We start from the raw sequence: 18212 nt of genomic DNA on the forward strand, positions 1-18212 counted from the left end.
GATAACGGAGCACAGAATAGAAACTGTTGTCATTTGGTCCCTTCACAAGTTATCGCCCCAAATCAATCATCTCTAAGGTTTGTAACACAAAACTGAGGGCACAGAAATTTCCAGTAAAATCCCTAAATGGTTGCAGTAGAATGTTAGCATATGTAGTAAAGGCATAGAGAGCTCTGTCGAGTGTTGACCCATCTTGAATGTAAACAAAGGGAGAAGAACAATTCTGAAGCATGGCCAGCACATAATATTCAGTGAAAAGATTTCCCTGCCACTTTCAAATCAAAGGTGCCATGAATATTAAAAGCTTCAAATTCACAGCTTCATTCAACACACGCTATTGAATTCATTTTGGTGTACTAGTAAAACATGAGTCGTGACTGTCTATTTCATGCACTGAAGAGTGTCTTTTTCATTACAGGCACGGTGGGATACCAAATTGTCAAATTTTATCTACTCTTACCTCTACTTACCCAAAAGCCACAGTACAAATCTTGGTCAGGGCATGAGGTAAACATCTATGTGGGGAACGTGGACCACTCTGTCTCCTGCCTTTTGCATTTCTATTCCCAAATTGCTGAGCGTTGGACCTCAAGTACAAGAATAAAAGCTACACTGACTTCAATGCACAGTTGTTTCAGAAACGTAAAATCCTAAGCATAGATTGCACATGCAGCAATGACATGCAGTTTACGATTGTCAAATAATTTAAAATTAAACATGATAATGCCTCTTGCTATTTCTTCCGTATCAATTTCCTAAGATGAAAATCGTCTGCTGCTTTGGAAAAGCAAGTCCAGATGCAATCATCACAGTGGCCTTTGTGAGCACCCCCCCCATTACCCACAATGCATTTCCACCAGTGTGAAGGTAAATTGGTGGGGAGGAGGGTGCAGGCGGTCTCAGTCAATGCCCTGGCACTCTAGCAGGGTGACTGGGAGGAGAGAGGGGAAGACAGTATCTCACCACCTGCAGTCCCAGACAGCACCAGAAAACACTTCACTGAGAACCCAGAAAAGTCTTAAAAAACACAAAAACCAACGCACTGGTTAAAAGGACACAAAATCTACATTCAGCCACATGAAGTGTGATGCAGATTATTCCATACACTATCAACTGTGACTTCTCAAACAGAACCGGGTCAAACTCCAGAAAAACAGATAAGAAAACAGAGCTTTTCTGTTGCTCCTTCCACTGAGGGCACAATGGAATTCACGCACATTTATTAATTCAAAGAGTTTTTCCACTTTGCTCACTCGGACATGTGGAGGAGAAGTCTGACTTGTCGTCATCTATCACACGATGACCATAATGTATTATGGGACTGTGCTAAGCGTTGGCACACATTATTTACTTCAATCCTCACCACTCTTTGAAATGGGAACTATCATTATCTCTGGTCTAGCAATGAGAAAACGATGCAAGACAAGTTGAAAAATTTGTCCGAGTTCACACAGCTTAGTAGGAGGCAGATATGGGACTGGAACACAGGCAGCTGAATTCCAGGGTCTGGCTCTTCGGCATTCTCTGAGAAAAGCCCTCTCATTTAACAAAGAAATAATCTTCCTACTTTGTATTTTTGTTTTTGATTTTGTTTCTGAGTTTCTTCTCAAAGCTTGGTTCTACCTTGAGTTCAACCCAGAACGCTCTTGTGTCAAAGACATGAAAGCTGTCTAGGCCTAACGATGTGGGTCTCCTCTCAAACCATTCCAGATTGTCCTATACATTACGTTGTGCTCACCACAGTAAGTGTAGTCCCTTGTTTTCTTTCCAGATTTCAGTTCTGTAATAAAAACACAATCCTCTCATGTCATCAAGAACGCATCAGGGAAAGAGAAATGAAGTTTCAGAAGTACTAAATTAAAAAAAAAAAAGTCAATATCAGCAAGGAAACTCCAGGCCATACACTGATAACATTTCTTAATCAAAAATTAGGAAACTGCATCCATCTCAAAGCCCATTGGCCTTGATGCATTTATGGTCCCTTACACCTGCATGTGATACTGAAAGGACAAGGGTCTGTCCTGTTTGTGTCTTCCAGTTGGCCTCCCAGAGGCTTCATATGGGAAACTAGGTGAAATCCTGGTGTCAGTACGAAAAGTGTATCCCAGATCCAACGGAGTCAATTCTATATGCCAAGCCATCATTACGTACAGAACAATACACATCTTCTCAGCATGTAGCTAAAATAGAGATTTTCCAGAGAAACCAAAGTTCAGCCAGGCTGTTGAACAGGGTAGATTTCACTGCACTGTCATTCCCCAATTGCTAGGGATTCCACTTAGTGTTCCCTTTAACAAAGTTGTTGATTTGGGGAATAAATGCAACTCACCCTTTAAATAATTAGTTGCATGCAGCTTTCCACATTGCCAGCTTGTGGATACACACAACCGAGGGCATTTTCCCTCACTGTTCTTAATCCGAAGGCATCGTTTCTATGTGTTCTCTCTGGGAGGCAGTATCCACACAGGCTCTAGCGTGTGAATCCAGCTGCATACTTACGGTACACCTTGGGCAAGATACTTAGCCTGTCTCTGCCTTGGTTTCCTTCTCGTAAAATTGGTGATGCCAACAGTATTTATCTCCTAGGGATGCTGTGGGGTTTGAAGGCAGGGATGCTTATCAAGTTCGTAGCCCAATACTCAGCCGGTATTCCATAAATACAACCTATTGGTATCATTATCCTTGGCTCCACGGTCATCACACTGTGCCTCGTGTTTGGTACTTCCAGACGCATACTGTGTCTGGAGTAGTAAACACAATACATATTCTTTCACTTATTCCCATCTTCTGTTAGATAGCCCCTCTTCATTTTCTCCCCCTGGAAGAAGAAGTTGGCACTAGAAGGTTCCAGTGTCTTTTGACCTTTGGTGGTGACCTTAACTCTATTAGCCTCTTTTAGATTTCATAACATTTTATATGCCTAAGATTTGGGACTGGCAATTGCTTAAAAGATGTACATTGTTCTGTATTTGATGATGGTTTGGCCTCAGGCTGAATTTTTAAAAGATTTTTACCTGCTCTCTCCTCTAATAGCGCCTATATGCAGCAAGATTCCACGTTGCTAGAAACCAAATCAAAGCCTTAAAAAAATGAATTCTGTGGGGGCAACTCTTCTCAAATATTAATGTGCCTCTCAGTCGCCTAAGGATTTGGTGAAAATGCTGATTCTAGTTCCCTAAGACTGGCTAAAATTCTGCATTTCTTTTTTTTTTTTTAATGTTTTTATTTATTTTTGCGACAGAGAAAGACAGAACATGAGCAGGGGAGGGCCAGAGAGAGAGGGAGACACAGAATCGGAAGCAGGCTCCAGGCTCTGAGCTGTCAGCACAGAGCCCGATGCGGGGCTCGAACCCACAGACTGTGAGATCATGACCTGAGCCGAAGTCGGACGCTCAACCGACGAGCCACTCAGGCGCCCCAAATTCTGCATTTCTAACAAGCTCCCAAGTGATGCCAATGGTAGTGGTCCATGGACTACACTTTAAGTAGAAAAGTTATAGGACACAAGTCCTCTAACAGTGTCTCTCTCTGTTCTTTAAAAATCCAACTTAGATTTATTTATTTTTTTTTTAATTTTTTTTTTTTTTAACGTTTATTTATTTTTGAGACAGAGAGAGACAGAGCATGAACAGGGGAGGGGCAGAGAGAGAGGGAGACACAGAATCAGAAGCAGGCTCCGGGCTCTGAGCCATCAGCCCAGAGCCCAACGCGGGGCTCGAACTCACAGACCGCGAGATCGTGACCTGGCTGAAGTCGGACGCTTAACCGACTGCGCCACCCAGGCGCCCCTTAGATTTATTTTTAATCAGCTCACAAGCTACTTTGTGCCTGCCTACTTCAGAGGAAAAGTTTCTGTCCAAAGCCAAAACCAAATAAAATACCTACAAAGCATAAAAATGTGCTGGGTCTGAATCTGAGGGCTTTCTTGCCCTGTGCTTTGATAGAACTCCATCAGGATGAAGATAAAATAAATACTAGGAATCAACCAGAACTTACAATCACGCCTCCTTCTTTAAGGATTAATGATAGCTGCTCCCTTTCTATGTGTTTCATGCCAGCCTTTTGTATTCACCTAATCCCAATAGCCACAGGTAGGTCCTATTTTTATCCCTATTTTGTAGAACAGGAAAAGGAGGCTCAGCTAGATTAAATAACTTGCCCGACGTTACCCAGATAGGAATTACAGAGTCCGCCGGACTCCCAAGGCCATGCTTATGACCACAAGGCTATGATGTACCATTAATTATCCCAGAGCCTTCCATTCAGCTTCTGGAGAAAAATGGCACCGAACCACTCCCTGTGTCGTAAGAGACGCCAGCCCCAAGTTCCACATTCCTCATCCCCAAACCTACAAATGGGTAGATGGTGAAGGAAGCCGGTTCCCAGAGTCTGGCTGCTCTCTCTCCGCATGCGGGATGCCGCCTGAGGTGAAGAGCCTGCCACAACAGTACTGAAAAGACACAAATTATAAGCTGGCCACGCAGAAATCACTCAGCTCTCCAATGTAACTGGTACTTACAAAATGACTCCTCTATGCTATGTTGTGGGGTAAACACAAGGATGACAAGGCATAGTTTCAACCTCCAAGGGAAATCAGTATTTTTGGTGACGTAAGACATCACTGATTTTATTCATTCATTCCACAAATAGTCACTAAGTGACCGCCCCATGATACCCACTCTGTAGAATACTAATGCCATGAAGGGGAAGATGTGGAATAAGGGCTTTGCTCGCTCCGAGTTCACGGTCAAGCAGTGGGAACAGACATTAAATGTACAATTATACAAGTATTCAAAACTGTGATGGGTATAGCACAAGTCAAGTACAAGATACTCGGGAGACTTGGCTTAGTCTAGGCGCACAGGAAAGTCCCTAGAAAACTTAGACAAGGTGAGGATAAATACTCAAACACCCATATTTACTAACCTTCTGGGGAGGGGTTGGCTATACAAAGTGACTGTCCCCTGACAGTTCGGATCTCAACACATTCACTGGGAACAAAGACCATTACTGTCTTTTGGAAAAGTTTCTAGATCTCATTAGGGGAAAATGGGCCAGATTTCTACTCTTATCCTATGATTACTTCAAGCCATGCTTAAACTCACAGAAAGCTGGAGTGTCAGAAAGTTTTCTGACATCTGTCTTCTAATGATCCTTTTCACTTTCAGATTAAACAAATTTTGCTATAATGAAACAAGATGAACAGGGAACATCATCTCCGTGGGAGGCCACAATGTCTCGTCTTCCATAATAAGCTATTACCACACGGTGGAATCATCCATACGATGCCAAAGGACCAATTATTACTAGAATTTAATTCTGGGAATAAGATTGGGAGGGAGAAAAGCACCAAGTTCAAACAAAAATACACTCATCAAACTGGCACCTCGTAGGCACTTCAAACAGAACACTAAACTACACCCCAGGATTCCAGCATGAATACTCATTTTCTGAAGTAAATTAGGCACCCTTCAGGACACAGAATCATCTTTCCTGACAGTATTTTAGAGCTCTAGAAAGTAAAAAAAAAAAACAAACAAAAAAACAAAAAACAAATTGAAAAGCCCAAATGCATGCCCTCATGCACATTTGCTCACAGGATGGTTTGCAACCAGATTGATTGTGGGTATATATCTCCCCCCAGGGGGTAAATCCCTCCTTCCCCAACCCCAGTCTGGAATCTAGAATGAGTGGGAAAGCAAAGCAAATGTCAAACAACACCTCCATTATCATATGTAAATTACAGAATAAGTGATCTCCTGTCAACGAAATGAATTCCGTATGTTGTTGTAGAAGTGGCATCTTATTAAACACACAAGTCATTTTCATTTTTAAGCAAGGACAAATCCATGGAAAACAGCCATTTAAAATGACATCATGGTTTTTTTTCCAGGAAAAAGCTTGAAAATTAACATCCTAAAATATGTGGCACAACACAAACCACAACAAGACATCAATAACCAATAGGCCCTGTTCCATGAGGTTTACAACTGGGCCCAGGACAAGGCATTTGAGGTGAAGGGCACCTGGGCTGAAGGGCTCAGTCGGATGGGCGTCCGACTCTTGGTTTCAGCTCAGGTCATGATCTTGCAGATTCATGAGTTCGAGCCCCGCAACAGGTCTGTGCAGGCAGTGCAGAGCCTGCTTTGGGATTCTCTCTCCCTTGCTCTCTGCCCCTCCCCCATTTGTGGTGTCTCTGTCTCTCTCAAAATAAATAAACCTTAAAAAAATTTTTTTCAAAAAAAAACCCAGAAGGCATTTGAGTTGGAATCCCTCCCCTGCTCGCTCTCATCTGGGAGATTTTAGGCAAGCTGATTCTCATCCGTGGGCCTCAGTTTCCTCATCTGAAAATGGGGAATCACAGGTTCACTGTGACACGAAGTGTATAAAGTTTATAGTCTGGCACTTGGCACCAGTAATTGTTAACCTGTTATCACCATTCCAACAATCATCTTGGTATTTCTTTATCACTCTCACCAAGAAAGCAGGCCGCTGACAACCCGAAAAAACAGAAACTACCAAGAACTCTACAATCAAAGTCAGGATACAATCTCAATCAGAACAAACCAAAAGGTGAATTAAACGAGAGCGAGAAAAAAAAAAAAATCAATCCCCTCCCTCTCTACCAATCCATGAAGAAGCCAAATTGTATACATCTGACATGAAAATGGGCAGCCCGGCCTGGTTTTTCATGAAAAAGTACTCATCTAAATTAAGGATCAACAAACACTTTCTGTAAAAGGCCGGACTGTAATTATTTCAGGCTTTGCAGACTATACGGACTCTGTAGCAACTCAGGGGTTCAGCATGAAAGCAGTCACGGGCAATGTGTAGATGAACAGGCATGGATGTATTCCAGTAAAAGTTTACTTAAACAGGTAGTGTACCAATTCCTGATCTAAGCAGGAGTTTGAGAAGTCAGTATGGTAAGTTTTGTTTTTTTTTTAACGTTTATTTATTTTTGAGACAGAGAGAGACAGAGCATGAACAGGGGAGGGGCAGAGAGAGAGAGGGAGACACAGAATCTGAAACAGGCTCCAGGCTCTGAGCGGTCAGCACAGAGCCCGACGCGGGGCTCGAACTCACGGACCGTGAGATCATGACCTGAGCCGAAGTCGGACGCTTAACCGACCAAGCCACCCAGGCGCCCCAGGTTTTTTTTTTTTTAAGTAAACTCCATGCCCAACGTGAGGCTCAAACTCACAACCCCAAAATCAAGAGTCATATGCTCTACCAACTGAGCCAGCCAGGCGCCCCGATGGTAGGTATGTTTTGTTTGCTGTTTTTTCTAGCAGTTGCTTCTGTCCACTTCCTGAAATTCCCTGTCAGCTGAGGGCAGAGGATGTACAGCAGAGCAGTGACGTGGGGTGCAGGGCAGAGTTCCGGAAGAACCTGTTCCAAGGGGCACCTACCTGTGCCAAGCACGTATCTAAGATGTTGTGTTTCTTTAAAAAAGAAACAAAGGGGACAGAATGAGATGGAGACAGAGGTATGAATATGAATTTAAGTTAGCACCACGTCAACATCTGTGAAATCCAGAAGTGAGAGTCTCAGCGCCCGTTATCTGTGCTTCTCAAAATACTGGACGTGAAGGATGAGGGTCTTCAATTTCCACAGTGCTACACACGGACACTTTCATAGAGACAACAGAAAGACCGCAGCATCGGGCATTTGCTACCAAAATGTCTCAACTCTTACTCCCACTTTCTCTCCTGGCCTCCTTCCGGACTCCTAACAGTTTGGAGACTGGCACCAGTCCCTAGACCCTACTTTGAACACCGTGTATATGATTTACTGGCAATTTCTTTCTCCTTATGTCTGAAATACAGCAAAACTGAAATTTTTGAAACACAATCAGAAGGGAAGAGATAAAGACGAAGTCTGAAGATGTCGAGAACACGAAGCCCATGTGCTGACATGCCAAGCAAAAGGCTGGACACGTGTGGAGATTCTTTCGTTCAGGAGGTATCTACCGTGGGCCAAGCAGGTATCCATTCCTCTGCCAGGGCTCAGGTGCTGGTCCTTAGGGAGCTTTCAGTTCAGTGCAGGGTTTTTCACTCTGGCACGGCTGCCATTTTGATCTGGACAGTTCTTTGTCACAGGCGGTCGTCCTGTTCTATGCTGGGTAGTACACTCCGCAGCATTCCTGGCCTCTGTCCACTTGACCCAAGTAAGAGCCTCCCCAGTTGTGCAAACCACAACAGCCCTCCTGACATTGCCAGATGCCCCTTGAGGAGCAAAATCCCTTCCACTGTGAACCACAGGCCCAAAGTGAAGCATGAGAATTACAGTGAACAAGAACTATAATATGCCAAGGGCTGCAGTAGGGGCTTTACACCAAAAGTGTTAAACCCTCATAGAAAAATAATGTCCCTGACAAAACATAAATTCCAACTAAGTGATACTGATGATTGATAGGAAAATGGTAAACCGCAATCATCCTTCTCCATGACATTGCAACGGTTCCCATCAGAACTGTCCCACCAGAACTGACCAAATCGTGTCCTATGGGATGTCAGTTCACAATAGCTCTGCCGAGGAATTATTACATTTTGCAAGGCATGGAAGAGAAAAGAGAGATCCAGAAAAATTAAGCCATTTGGATAAAGTAGCCCTAGTAGACACTTGTCCTCAGGATCAGTGTCTCCAAGCCTCATATCATTACCACTACCAAGAACATAAAAGGTAACATTTACTGAGTACGGAAATTATTATTGTAAGATGGTTATGTCATTTAATGCCTATTACAGTCCTATGAGGTAATACTTAATATTGCCACATTTTACAGATACAAAAAATTGAGACTAAGACATAGTAAATAACTTGCCCAAGGTCACGCTATTCTTTTTTTTTTTAATTTTTTTTCCAACGTTTTTATTTATTTTTGGGACAGAGAGAGACAGAGCATGAACGGGGGAGGGGCAGAGAGAGAGGGAGACACAGAATTGGAAACAGGCTCCAGGCTCTGAGCCATCAGCCCAGAGCCTGACGCGGGGCTCGAACTCACGGACCGCGAGATCGAAGGTCACGCTATTCTTAACGGGAAGAGGGATTTCAATTTGACCACACCACAGTGGTTCCCCAATCTAGTTTTCACATGTGAAAATACAGCCGATCCCAATTATTCATGGAGTAAGCATTTGTGAACTCACCCCCCCAAATGTACTCGTAACCCCCAAATCAACACTTGTCACACTTCTGCTGTCATTTGCAGACATGCATAGACTGATGAGATACTGTGGTCGCCCAACATGCATGTTACCAACTAGGATCAAATACGGTGATGCTCTGCTCTTGCTCCACTCTCGAGGTATGTAGGCAATGTCCTTTTCACGACCTATTTAATGACATGTTTTCACATTTTTGTGTTTGGGGGTGATTTTTCTATTTTATTTTTTTTTTAATTTATTTGATTTAGAGAAAGAGAGAGCACACACAAGCAAGGGAGGGGGCAGAGAGAGGGACAGAGAGAGACAGAGAGAGAGGGAGAGAGAGAATCTTAAGCAGGCTCCAAGCTCAGTGCAGAGCCCAACACGGGGCTTGACCCCACAACCCTGGCATCCTGACCTGACCCAAAATCAAGAGTCTGACACTCAGCTGACTGAGTTACTCAAGCGCCCCAAGTGATGTCTCTATTTTAAATGGCTATCAAGTGCTAACGTGTTATCATTCTTCAGTGCAAGAAGGCTGCGTTTCAGGGTGCCTGGGTGGCTCAGTCAACTGACGGTCCAACTCTTGATCCAGCTCAGGTCATGATCTCAGGAAATGTGGGATCAAACCCCATATCAGGTTCATGCAGTGCCTGCTTGGGATTCTCTCTGCTTTTTCCCCACTTGTGCACTCAATCTCTCTCTCTCTCTCTCTCTCTCTCTCTCTCTCTCAAATAAATGAAAGAAAAAAAAGAAAGCAAGAGGAAGAAAGAAAGAAAGAAAGAAAGAAAGAAAGAGAGAAAGAAAGAAAGAAAAAGAAGGTTGTGTTTTCCTTTCAGAGAAAACACATGAAAGAGAAGCTTCATTCAGGCATGCTATTGGCTGGGCATCTGGGTGGCTCAGTCAGTTGAGTGACCAACTCTTGATTTTGGTTCAGATCATGATCTCACGGTTCGTGAGGCTGAGCCCTTCATCAGGCCTGGTGTTGACTATATAGAGCCTGTGTGGGATTCTCTCTCCTCTCTCTCTGCCTCTTTCCCTGCTCTCTCTCTCAAAAATAACTAAACATTTAAACAAAAATGTAAAAAAAAAAAAAAAGTGCTATTGGCCAACACATCCATGTAAATAAACCAACAGGAAGGTACATCCAGAAACACGAAAGGGAAATTCATCCAGATGTACATGTGGCCATTCCATAAAGTGCCAAAAGTCACACCTCAGGGGCGCCTGGGTGGCGCAGTCGGTTAAGCGTCCGACTTCAGCCAGGTCACGATCTCGCGGTCCGTGAGTTCGAGCCCCGCGTCGGGCTCTGGGCTGATAGCTCAGAGCCTGGAGCCTGTTTCCGATTCTGTGTCTCCCTCTCTCTCTGCCCCTCCCCTGTTCATGCTCTGTCTCTCTCTGTCCCAAAAAAAAAAATAAAAGTCACACCTCAAATTTGATTGGTATGGCATGGAGAGGGGCCCACGGTCACACAGGGCACAAGTGATTTGGCTTATATTTTTGCTTACGGACAACAATTTTCCTAAGCCGCTAGGAAGAAAATTTCTCAAGCACCTTTCATACGGTGATTCAAAAAGTAACCTCAGGGGTGCATGGGTGGCTCAATCAGTTAAGCGTCCAGCTCTTGATCTCAGCTCAGGTCTTGATCTCAGGGTGGTGAGTTCAAGCCCGCACTGGGCTCCACGCTGGGCATAGAGCCTACTTAAAAAAAAAAAAAAGAAAGTAATCTTACCAAATTCCAGCCAGAAGTCTAGCTGCTGAGGCACAAGCCATTCTATACTAACTATAGTGACAGTGACTCGTGTGGTCAATACAGAGCAGGAGTTTGTCACTGACACTCTGTCACTGTCAGCCAATTTTAATTTCCCACCTCCTTAAAACTTGCCATCGGTGTATGTGTGTCAACCACAGACGGCTCCATCAGTAACCGGAGCGATGTTTTAACATTAAGTAACTGGAACAATTTTTAGCATTGAAAGATAATCAGAGAGATTCACATGACTACGAATGGTGAGTTGGAAATGGAATCTCTTAAGAGAACACCTGACTCCAGGTTGGATCTTAGGGTCATCCCCAAATGTCCAACAATGTGTATCTCCAACAGAGGAGTCCCCAGGAGCTGCTCTGCTGAACACGAGTCACATAAAATGCTTAAAAAAAAAAAAAAAAAGATTTCTATGGCAGGTGAGTCTGGATAATGCTAGATAAAACCCTGTAGACACTCAATCACCTAGTACTGTAATAAAAGCTCTGAGAAGCCCTGAAGGGAAGTAAGGAATGAAACACGTCTAAAATACATTTCAGGGAAAGTTCCCCGACTGAGTTGGCGGTGGGTTTCTTTCAAACACCTCGAAGTGCCGGGGAACAACGTTAAGAAATGGTGTTTGAATACCGTGAGGGCAGAGGCCACAGAGAAAGATATAACCATTCACCACTAATGGCCCCTTCAGTGCGCTGACGGCTCCTCTGATTTCTTCAGTGTGAGGGTACTTCACCGACCAATCACCACACAGCTCTGGCTCCCTCAGAAATTCCAGAACTGTACCTTGTGCTGCATGTCTATAATGAAGGGCCACCACTAGGAGGAGATGTGCTCTGGCTTCACCAAGTGTTTGTGCCTGACAGTATCCATCCCCAACTGGACAGGAGCTTTTGACAAACACCTACGGTGATCCCTCGGAGAGAGACACGCATGAGAACAGAATGTTCTCACACAATAAAAATAGTTGTGCCCTGTTTGTTCACAGTGAACGAAATGGCTTCCTTCTCCCTGCTGGAAGAAGGGAGGAGGGGCGCCTGAACGGCTCCGTCGGTTAAGCGTCCGACTTCGGCTCAGGTCATGATCTCACGGATCGTGGGTTCGAGCCCCATGTCGAGCTCTGTGCGGACAGCTCAGACCCTGGAGTCTGCTTCGGATTCTGTGTCTCCCTCTCTCTCTGCTCCTCCCCCGCTAGCACTCTGTCTCTTTCTGTCTCTCAAAAATGAATAAATGTCAAAAAAAATATTTAAAGAAGAATGGGGAGAAAAGTCTTCAAATTGTGACATTCTCCTTTTCAAAAGGCCTTTATCTCAATTATTTGATGATATTGGCGGGGTGGGGGGTGGGGTGCTCCAGGAAGAAGGGAGCACGGAGCTAGGCTTTGAGTGCCAATTCAAAAGTGGACAAGTGAGACGGGGGTACATGTGTATATATGATGGGTGGGCTAAAAGGAGGTGCAGGCCTTGATGGAGTTTGAACAGAATGATCAAACGTAAGACGGACAAGAGTGTGATCCATCAGAATTCCATGGTGGCTGACTCCTGTGAGAAAAGCAGCCAGAAGATAAAACTTAATTATACTTTCTGAGGCCAACGGAAACATTCTCGAGTGAGGAATGTGACGTGTGCTTGGTGCCGGCTGGGGAAGGAAGGGCTGCGTGTATGGGAGAAAAGAGAGAGCCAGGAGGAAGGAGAGTCTTTTCAGATCTAAGTTCGGACTCTTGTGGAAAATTTAAATTGATGACAGCGGTTTTTAAAGTTTTCTTTAATTATTTGGAGAGAGAGAGAGAGGGAGAGAGAGAGAGAGAGAGAGAGAGAGAGAGAGAGAGAGAGAGAGAGAGAGAGATGCACGCACATGATGGGCAGAGAGACGGGGTGGACAGAAGATCCGAAGTGGGCTCTGTGCTAAGAGCAGAGACCCCAGTGCGGGGCTTGGACTCACAAGCTGCAAAATCATGACCCGAGCCGAAGTCGGACGCTCAGCCTACTGGAGCCACCAGGCGCCCCGATAACAGAGTGTTTAAGCCAATAATAGTATAATGTTGAAGTGCAGAACGTGAACTCTGAACCCAGGGTGCCTGGATCCCCATTGCAATTCTGCCATTCACTCAGCTGTGTGAGCTGGGGCTGGTTGCTTAAATCCTCTGTGCCTCAGTTTACACGTGTGCAAAATGGGGATGTCGGTAGTACCTCTACCTCAAAAAGGCGGACGTGAAGTTTAAATGAGCACTTAAAGCACTCATTACAGCCCCTGGCACACACAAGTGCTATGAAACAGCGGTGTGCCAGAGCTGGCTCCTAATGCCTCCTGAGAGCCGAATCCTTCCCAATTCCACAGTCATTGCTATCTGCCAATGCTCACCAAAGCCTGAGTCAGTTGTTAAATGTTTACCAACGCGCGCACGTGCACACACACACACACACACACACACACACTTATAGGTATATACAAGTGCATACACGGGCACACATACAAACAAATGTGTTTGTCATCATTATTATCATTAGTACGACTTCTTAAAATGTGATTCAAGCAGAGACTGAATCTTTTAAGTCAACTCTACGCCCAACGTGGGGCTCAAACTCACAACTCCGAGATCAAGAGCTGCCTGCCCGCCTAAGTGAGCCAGCTGGGCTCTGCAAAAGAGACTGAATCTTTTGAATTCCCAGCTTTGAAACAGATTACACAAAAATTTTGAGGTTGCTCCAAATTGTAACCAACAGCAAATGTTCAGGGAGACACAGCGACAACGGGCCACAGATGCCATCATCAGGGGCTATGGAAAAAGCATAGCAAAGGGCTTTGCCCCCTCGGGGATGTACAACCTGGCTAGGATTTTTTGCAACATTGTTAGCAGACGTAAGCCCCAAACTCACTCCCTCTCGCCTGCCCCATTACCCCTTTTTCACCTCCCACAGGATTAAAGGAAGAGCAAGCAGGAGTCTGCAGCCAAGCAGCTGGCGAGCCCTGCTTTCCTTGGGATCCGAGTCAACACCACCAGAGCTTGTCTGATTTTACTCCCCGCCCCCAGGAGTCTCCACGATCTCCAAAGCTCATGAGGACAAATACGGCCACTGCCCTGGAACTGGGCGTACTCCTCATCTCTCTTACTGGATACATACAAAAAACCCCAGCCTCACCCACATTTGCATTTTTCAATTTAATAAAAATCAACAAGCCCCGAGAATGTGTCCAAGTGCTTTTTGTAACTTTCGACCTTTGGAAGCTATTCATCCACTGTCTTTAGCTATGCCTTCTGAGGTGTAAAAGTCATCAACTGTAATGAGAATTAATTGTAACACCTAATGTTTACTGAGAATTGACCATCGGCCATGCATTCTTCTAAGTACTTTCCATTACGCCTCACAACCCTGTGACCTATCCTGTTGATATCCCCATTTTCCAGATGAGAAGACTGAGCTTTGAGAGGTTATGCAACTTGCCTAAGTCAGAGAGCTGGGGAGAACTAAAAATTGATCTGGAGTTGGAGAGATTCCAGAGCTGTAAATCCGCTGCTTCTCCCCGCTGTTGGTTGGGTAAATCCTTGCTATGGAATGCTGTGCATTACAGATGTTGACCGGCATCTCTGGTCTCTACCGACTAGATATCAGGAGCAATTCCCATTTGTAACAATTAAACGTCTTCAGCAGGAAGCAAACTCAGTCCGAACAAAATCAACTGTGACTGAGAGCCACTTCTGTAAAAATTAAGAGAAACAGAGCCCAGGAATTCCTAAATCTGGCTATATATTGGAAATGCCTAGGGGGTACATTTAAAAATGAGATTAAAAATGCAGATGCCAGGCCCTACCACTGATTCAGGAAATCACAATTTTGAGGGCCCAGCATGATAGTCAGGAAAACTATTAGGAGAGACATCTGACATCAATGAGTCACATCATCTTGGGAAATTACCTGCCTGTTCTGTGCCTCAAATCCCGTATCTATAAATTGAATGCATAAACCTAGACTGAAGGTAAGACCTTTCCACAGCTAACAACCCGTTCTGTGAAAACACCTGATACCCTTTGCTTTGCTCCTTGAGAAGTTTCCACCACTCCACACTGTACACAGTGGGTCAAATCCTTAAAAGGAAAAGCGTATACAACTCTAATGTTTATATAACTATGAGACAATCTGACCAAGAACCGATTCTTGGACGGAAATACAATCTCTTCATTGGAGACACAAAACCAGTGCAGAATCATTGCTAGAAAAAGGCTGAGGGAGTAAAAGTGTAATCCAAAATTTGAAATGCATCTCCCCATTATGCAAAATGTTTGCTGCATCCATGAGGGAAAAAAAACAAATGAAAAAACCAACCAAACCAGGATCACCACAATGTGTATTCCCTAGAAATCTGACTTGAAGTGACACTAAAATGTGGTTACGCTTTTAGATTCATGAACTGTGTTCATGTTATTTATGTAATGAAATGCAAAAGAGGGGCACCTGGCTGGCTCAGTCAGGAGAGCATGCAACTCTTGATCTTGGGGTCATGAGTTCGAGCCCCATGTTGGGTATAGAGATTACTTAAATAAAAATAAAACTTAAAAAGAAAAGAAAATGCAAAAGAAAAAAGTGGGAATTATCTACACCCTAGATGTGCAGACTTAAGTCTGAAAATCTAAGATCCTGTTCCCAATCGGACAAAATTCATTCCATGACAAGTAAGTACTTTGCATCATTGCAATACCTGTATATGCTAGTGTTAAGCCCAAAATGAGAAAATTGCTGATGGCCCAAACCAGTAGCTTAAAAGAAGACATTTTCCTTTCCTTCTACCAATTTGTGAATAATCTGCAGGTTACGTCAGTTCGGGTCACTTCTATTTTATATGCCTGTTTGTAAAAATGAAATGAAAATGGTTACATTTGAAAGTGTCTGGAGTTGTTAAAGCAAAAATGAGAATAGCTATTCTTCAAGAAGGAAAGAGGGAAAAAAACCCTGCAAGAATGAAGAGAAAGGTATTGGAGAGGGTAGAAAGGAAGGGGGAAACTTCCTGGATTAGAAGACCATGATATAGCCTCCCGCCCAGAAATTGCACGTTATCAATTAAGACATGATCAGATAAAGCTAAATCAATTTACTAGAAACCGATCGTATGTGTACTACTAGTACATTCTATCAAGGGCAGGGCTACTCAGTATTAAAGTGTTAAATTATTCCAACTTTCTGGGTGAGTGTAGAATTATAGAAGAAGGGAATCTGTTGATCTTTTTTTTTTGTTTGTTTTGTTTTTAGTGTTTATTTTTGAGACAGAGAAAGACAGAGCATGAATGAGGGAAGGTCAGAGAGAGGGAGACACAGAATCCGAAGCAGGCTCCAGGCTCTGAGCTGTCAGCACAGAGCCGGACGTGGGGCTCGAACTCACGGAGTGTGAGATCCTGACCTGAGCCGAAGTCAGACGTTCAACCGACTGAGACACCCAGGTGCCCCGGGAATCTGTTGATCTTAAGTGAGATGCCACTAGGCCATGATCAAGAATGAAAAATTCCTTTCTTCTATCCCAGCTTCTCATGTGGTATGTTAGATATGTTCTGAGAAGGGGAGTGTTCCCAGGGCACCTGCCTGACTCAGTTGATTAAGTGGCTGACTTTTGCTCAGATCATGATCGTGAGCTTCGCGAGTTCAAGCCCTGTGTTGGGCTCTGTGCTGACAGCTCAGAGCCTGGAGCTTGCTTTGGATTCTGTGTTTCCCTCTCTCTCTCTCTGTCCCTCCACCGCTCACACTCTGTGTGTCTCTCTCTTTCAAAAATAAATAAACATCAAAAAAAAAAAAAAGAATACTCGTTCCCAAGTTCAACAGGACATCACCTAAATGACTTCTACCGCCATCTGTCGGTGATAGGCGGGATTGCACTTTTAGTCAGGCTTGTAGGCTGCTTAGTTCACATTGGCTCAAAGTCCCTTATTTCAAGTTGCACACGTTGCAGAGCATCTTTATACTATCCTGAAGGGTGTACCACAGAAATTCTTAAATATTTCTACTAATATTTTTACCCCTATGTGACCAATGAATTAATTCCCTGAAATGATCTGGAGGTGAAGCCTAAAAAATCATTGTCTCAAATTTCCTGATGTCTCATATTTTATCTTGAAATTTCATGTGAGTTTTGGGCCATACACTGGAATAATCCATGTCTGGTTCTATGTGAAGATATTTAAGAATATTTACAGTTTGAGTGCCTAGGTTTGACCACCAAATATTGAGGTTAAATTGACGACTCATTAGAGAGTTATCATATGTATTAGCCTCTGGTTTCAGGTAATCCTGGATACTTAAAACCTCTGGAAATACTCTTGCCCCAATTTGAGAAGAGTAAACATGAACTCCACCCCTGCTCTGTCACAGTCTGCTGGGCGCCTACAGTGAGGCTCGTGTTCCTTATGTGTAATGGAAGGTCCGTGGACAGGATCTCTCTAAGGATACTTCCAGCTTTTGTAGCCTCTGCAACAATGGCCATCAGACGTGCAGACACAAGGTTTACTTCTCTCTCTTTACTGGTGAGTCCTAGGTGCACACTGTTATAAAATGAGCGGCAGAAAAATGTAATAATTCTATTCTTTTATAGAATATAAAATTATTAAATACTGTAAATACGAATTCCCTATTTCATATACATTCCTAAAAGCTTTTATATTCAAGTTGGCAAAATGACCCCCCCCCGTCTTCTCATTAGCAAAATGGAAAAAACCTTACACGTGGGGTCACCTCATATTTAAGCACACACTGTAACTCAGTAAGGATAGACTTAGAGCTCAAGGGTGGGACGAAGTTGAAGCTGACGACTCAAGCAATGACCACGGTAAAGAGGCCTCAAAGAAAGAACTCTATAAACTCGACAATAAAAAAAACAATCCGATGAAAAATGGGCCAAGGACCTTAACAGACACATCAGCAAAAAAAGACGCAGAGATGGCAAAAAAGCATATGAAAAGGTGCTCCCCATCGTGTGTTGTCATGGAAATGCAACCTAACACAAGGAGACAGCACTACGCTCCTGTGAGAATCGTCAAAATCAAAACCACCGACAATATCAAACGCTGGCCAGGATGTGGACCAACAGGAACTCTTGCAGGTTTCTTACAAAACTAAACATCCTGTTACAATACTATCCAGCAACCACACTCCTTGGTATTTACCCAAAGGAGTTGAAAAATTATGTCCACATGAAACCCTGCGCACAGATGTTTACGGTGGCCTTATTTATAACCGCCAAGTCATGGAAGTAACCAAGAAGCCCTTCAGTAGGTAAATGGACAAACAGACTGTGGTACCTCCAGACAATGGAGTGTTATTCAG

General features: G+C 43.8%; 1 protein-coding gene and 1 non-coding gene across 6 annotated transcripts in view; both read right to left on the bottom strand.

Annotated features, from left to right (window-relative positions):
• MAGI1 (membrane associated guanylate kinase, WW and PDZ domain containing 1) overlaps positions 1 to 18212 on the bottom strand; it is a 632775-nt gene that overhangs the window by 277055 nt on the left and 337508 nt on the right. The gene's annotated exons all lie outside the window — the stretch shown is intronic.
• Positions 7180 to 7252, bottom strand: TRNAK-CUU (transfer RNA lysine (anticodon CUU)). Its single transcript has one exon. It is a non-coding gene; the product is annotated as a tRNA-Lys (tRNA).

Source organism: Lynx rufus, unplaced genomic scaffold (assembly GCF_022079265.1).
Source record: "Lynx rufus isolate CCGP_SWC_20201006 ecotype Redwood Valley unplaced genomic scaffold, mLynRuf1.p SCAF_4, whole genome shotgun sequence".
Lineage (NCBI taxonomy): Eukaryota > Metazoa > Chordata > Mammalia > Carnivora > Felidae > Lynx > Lynx rufus.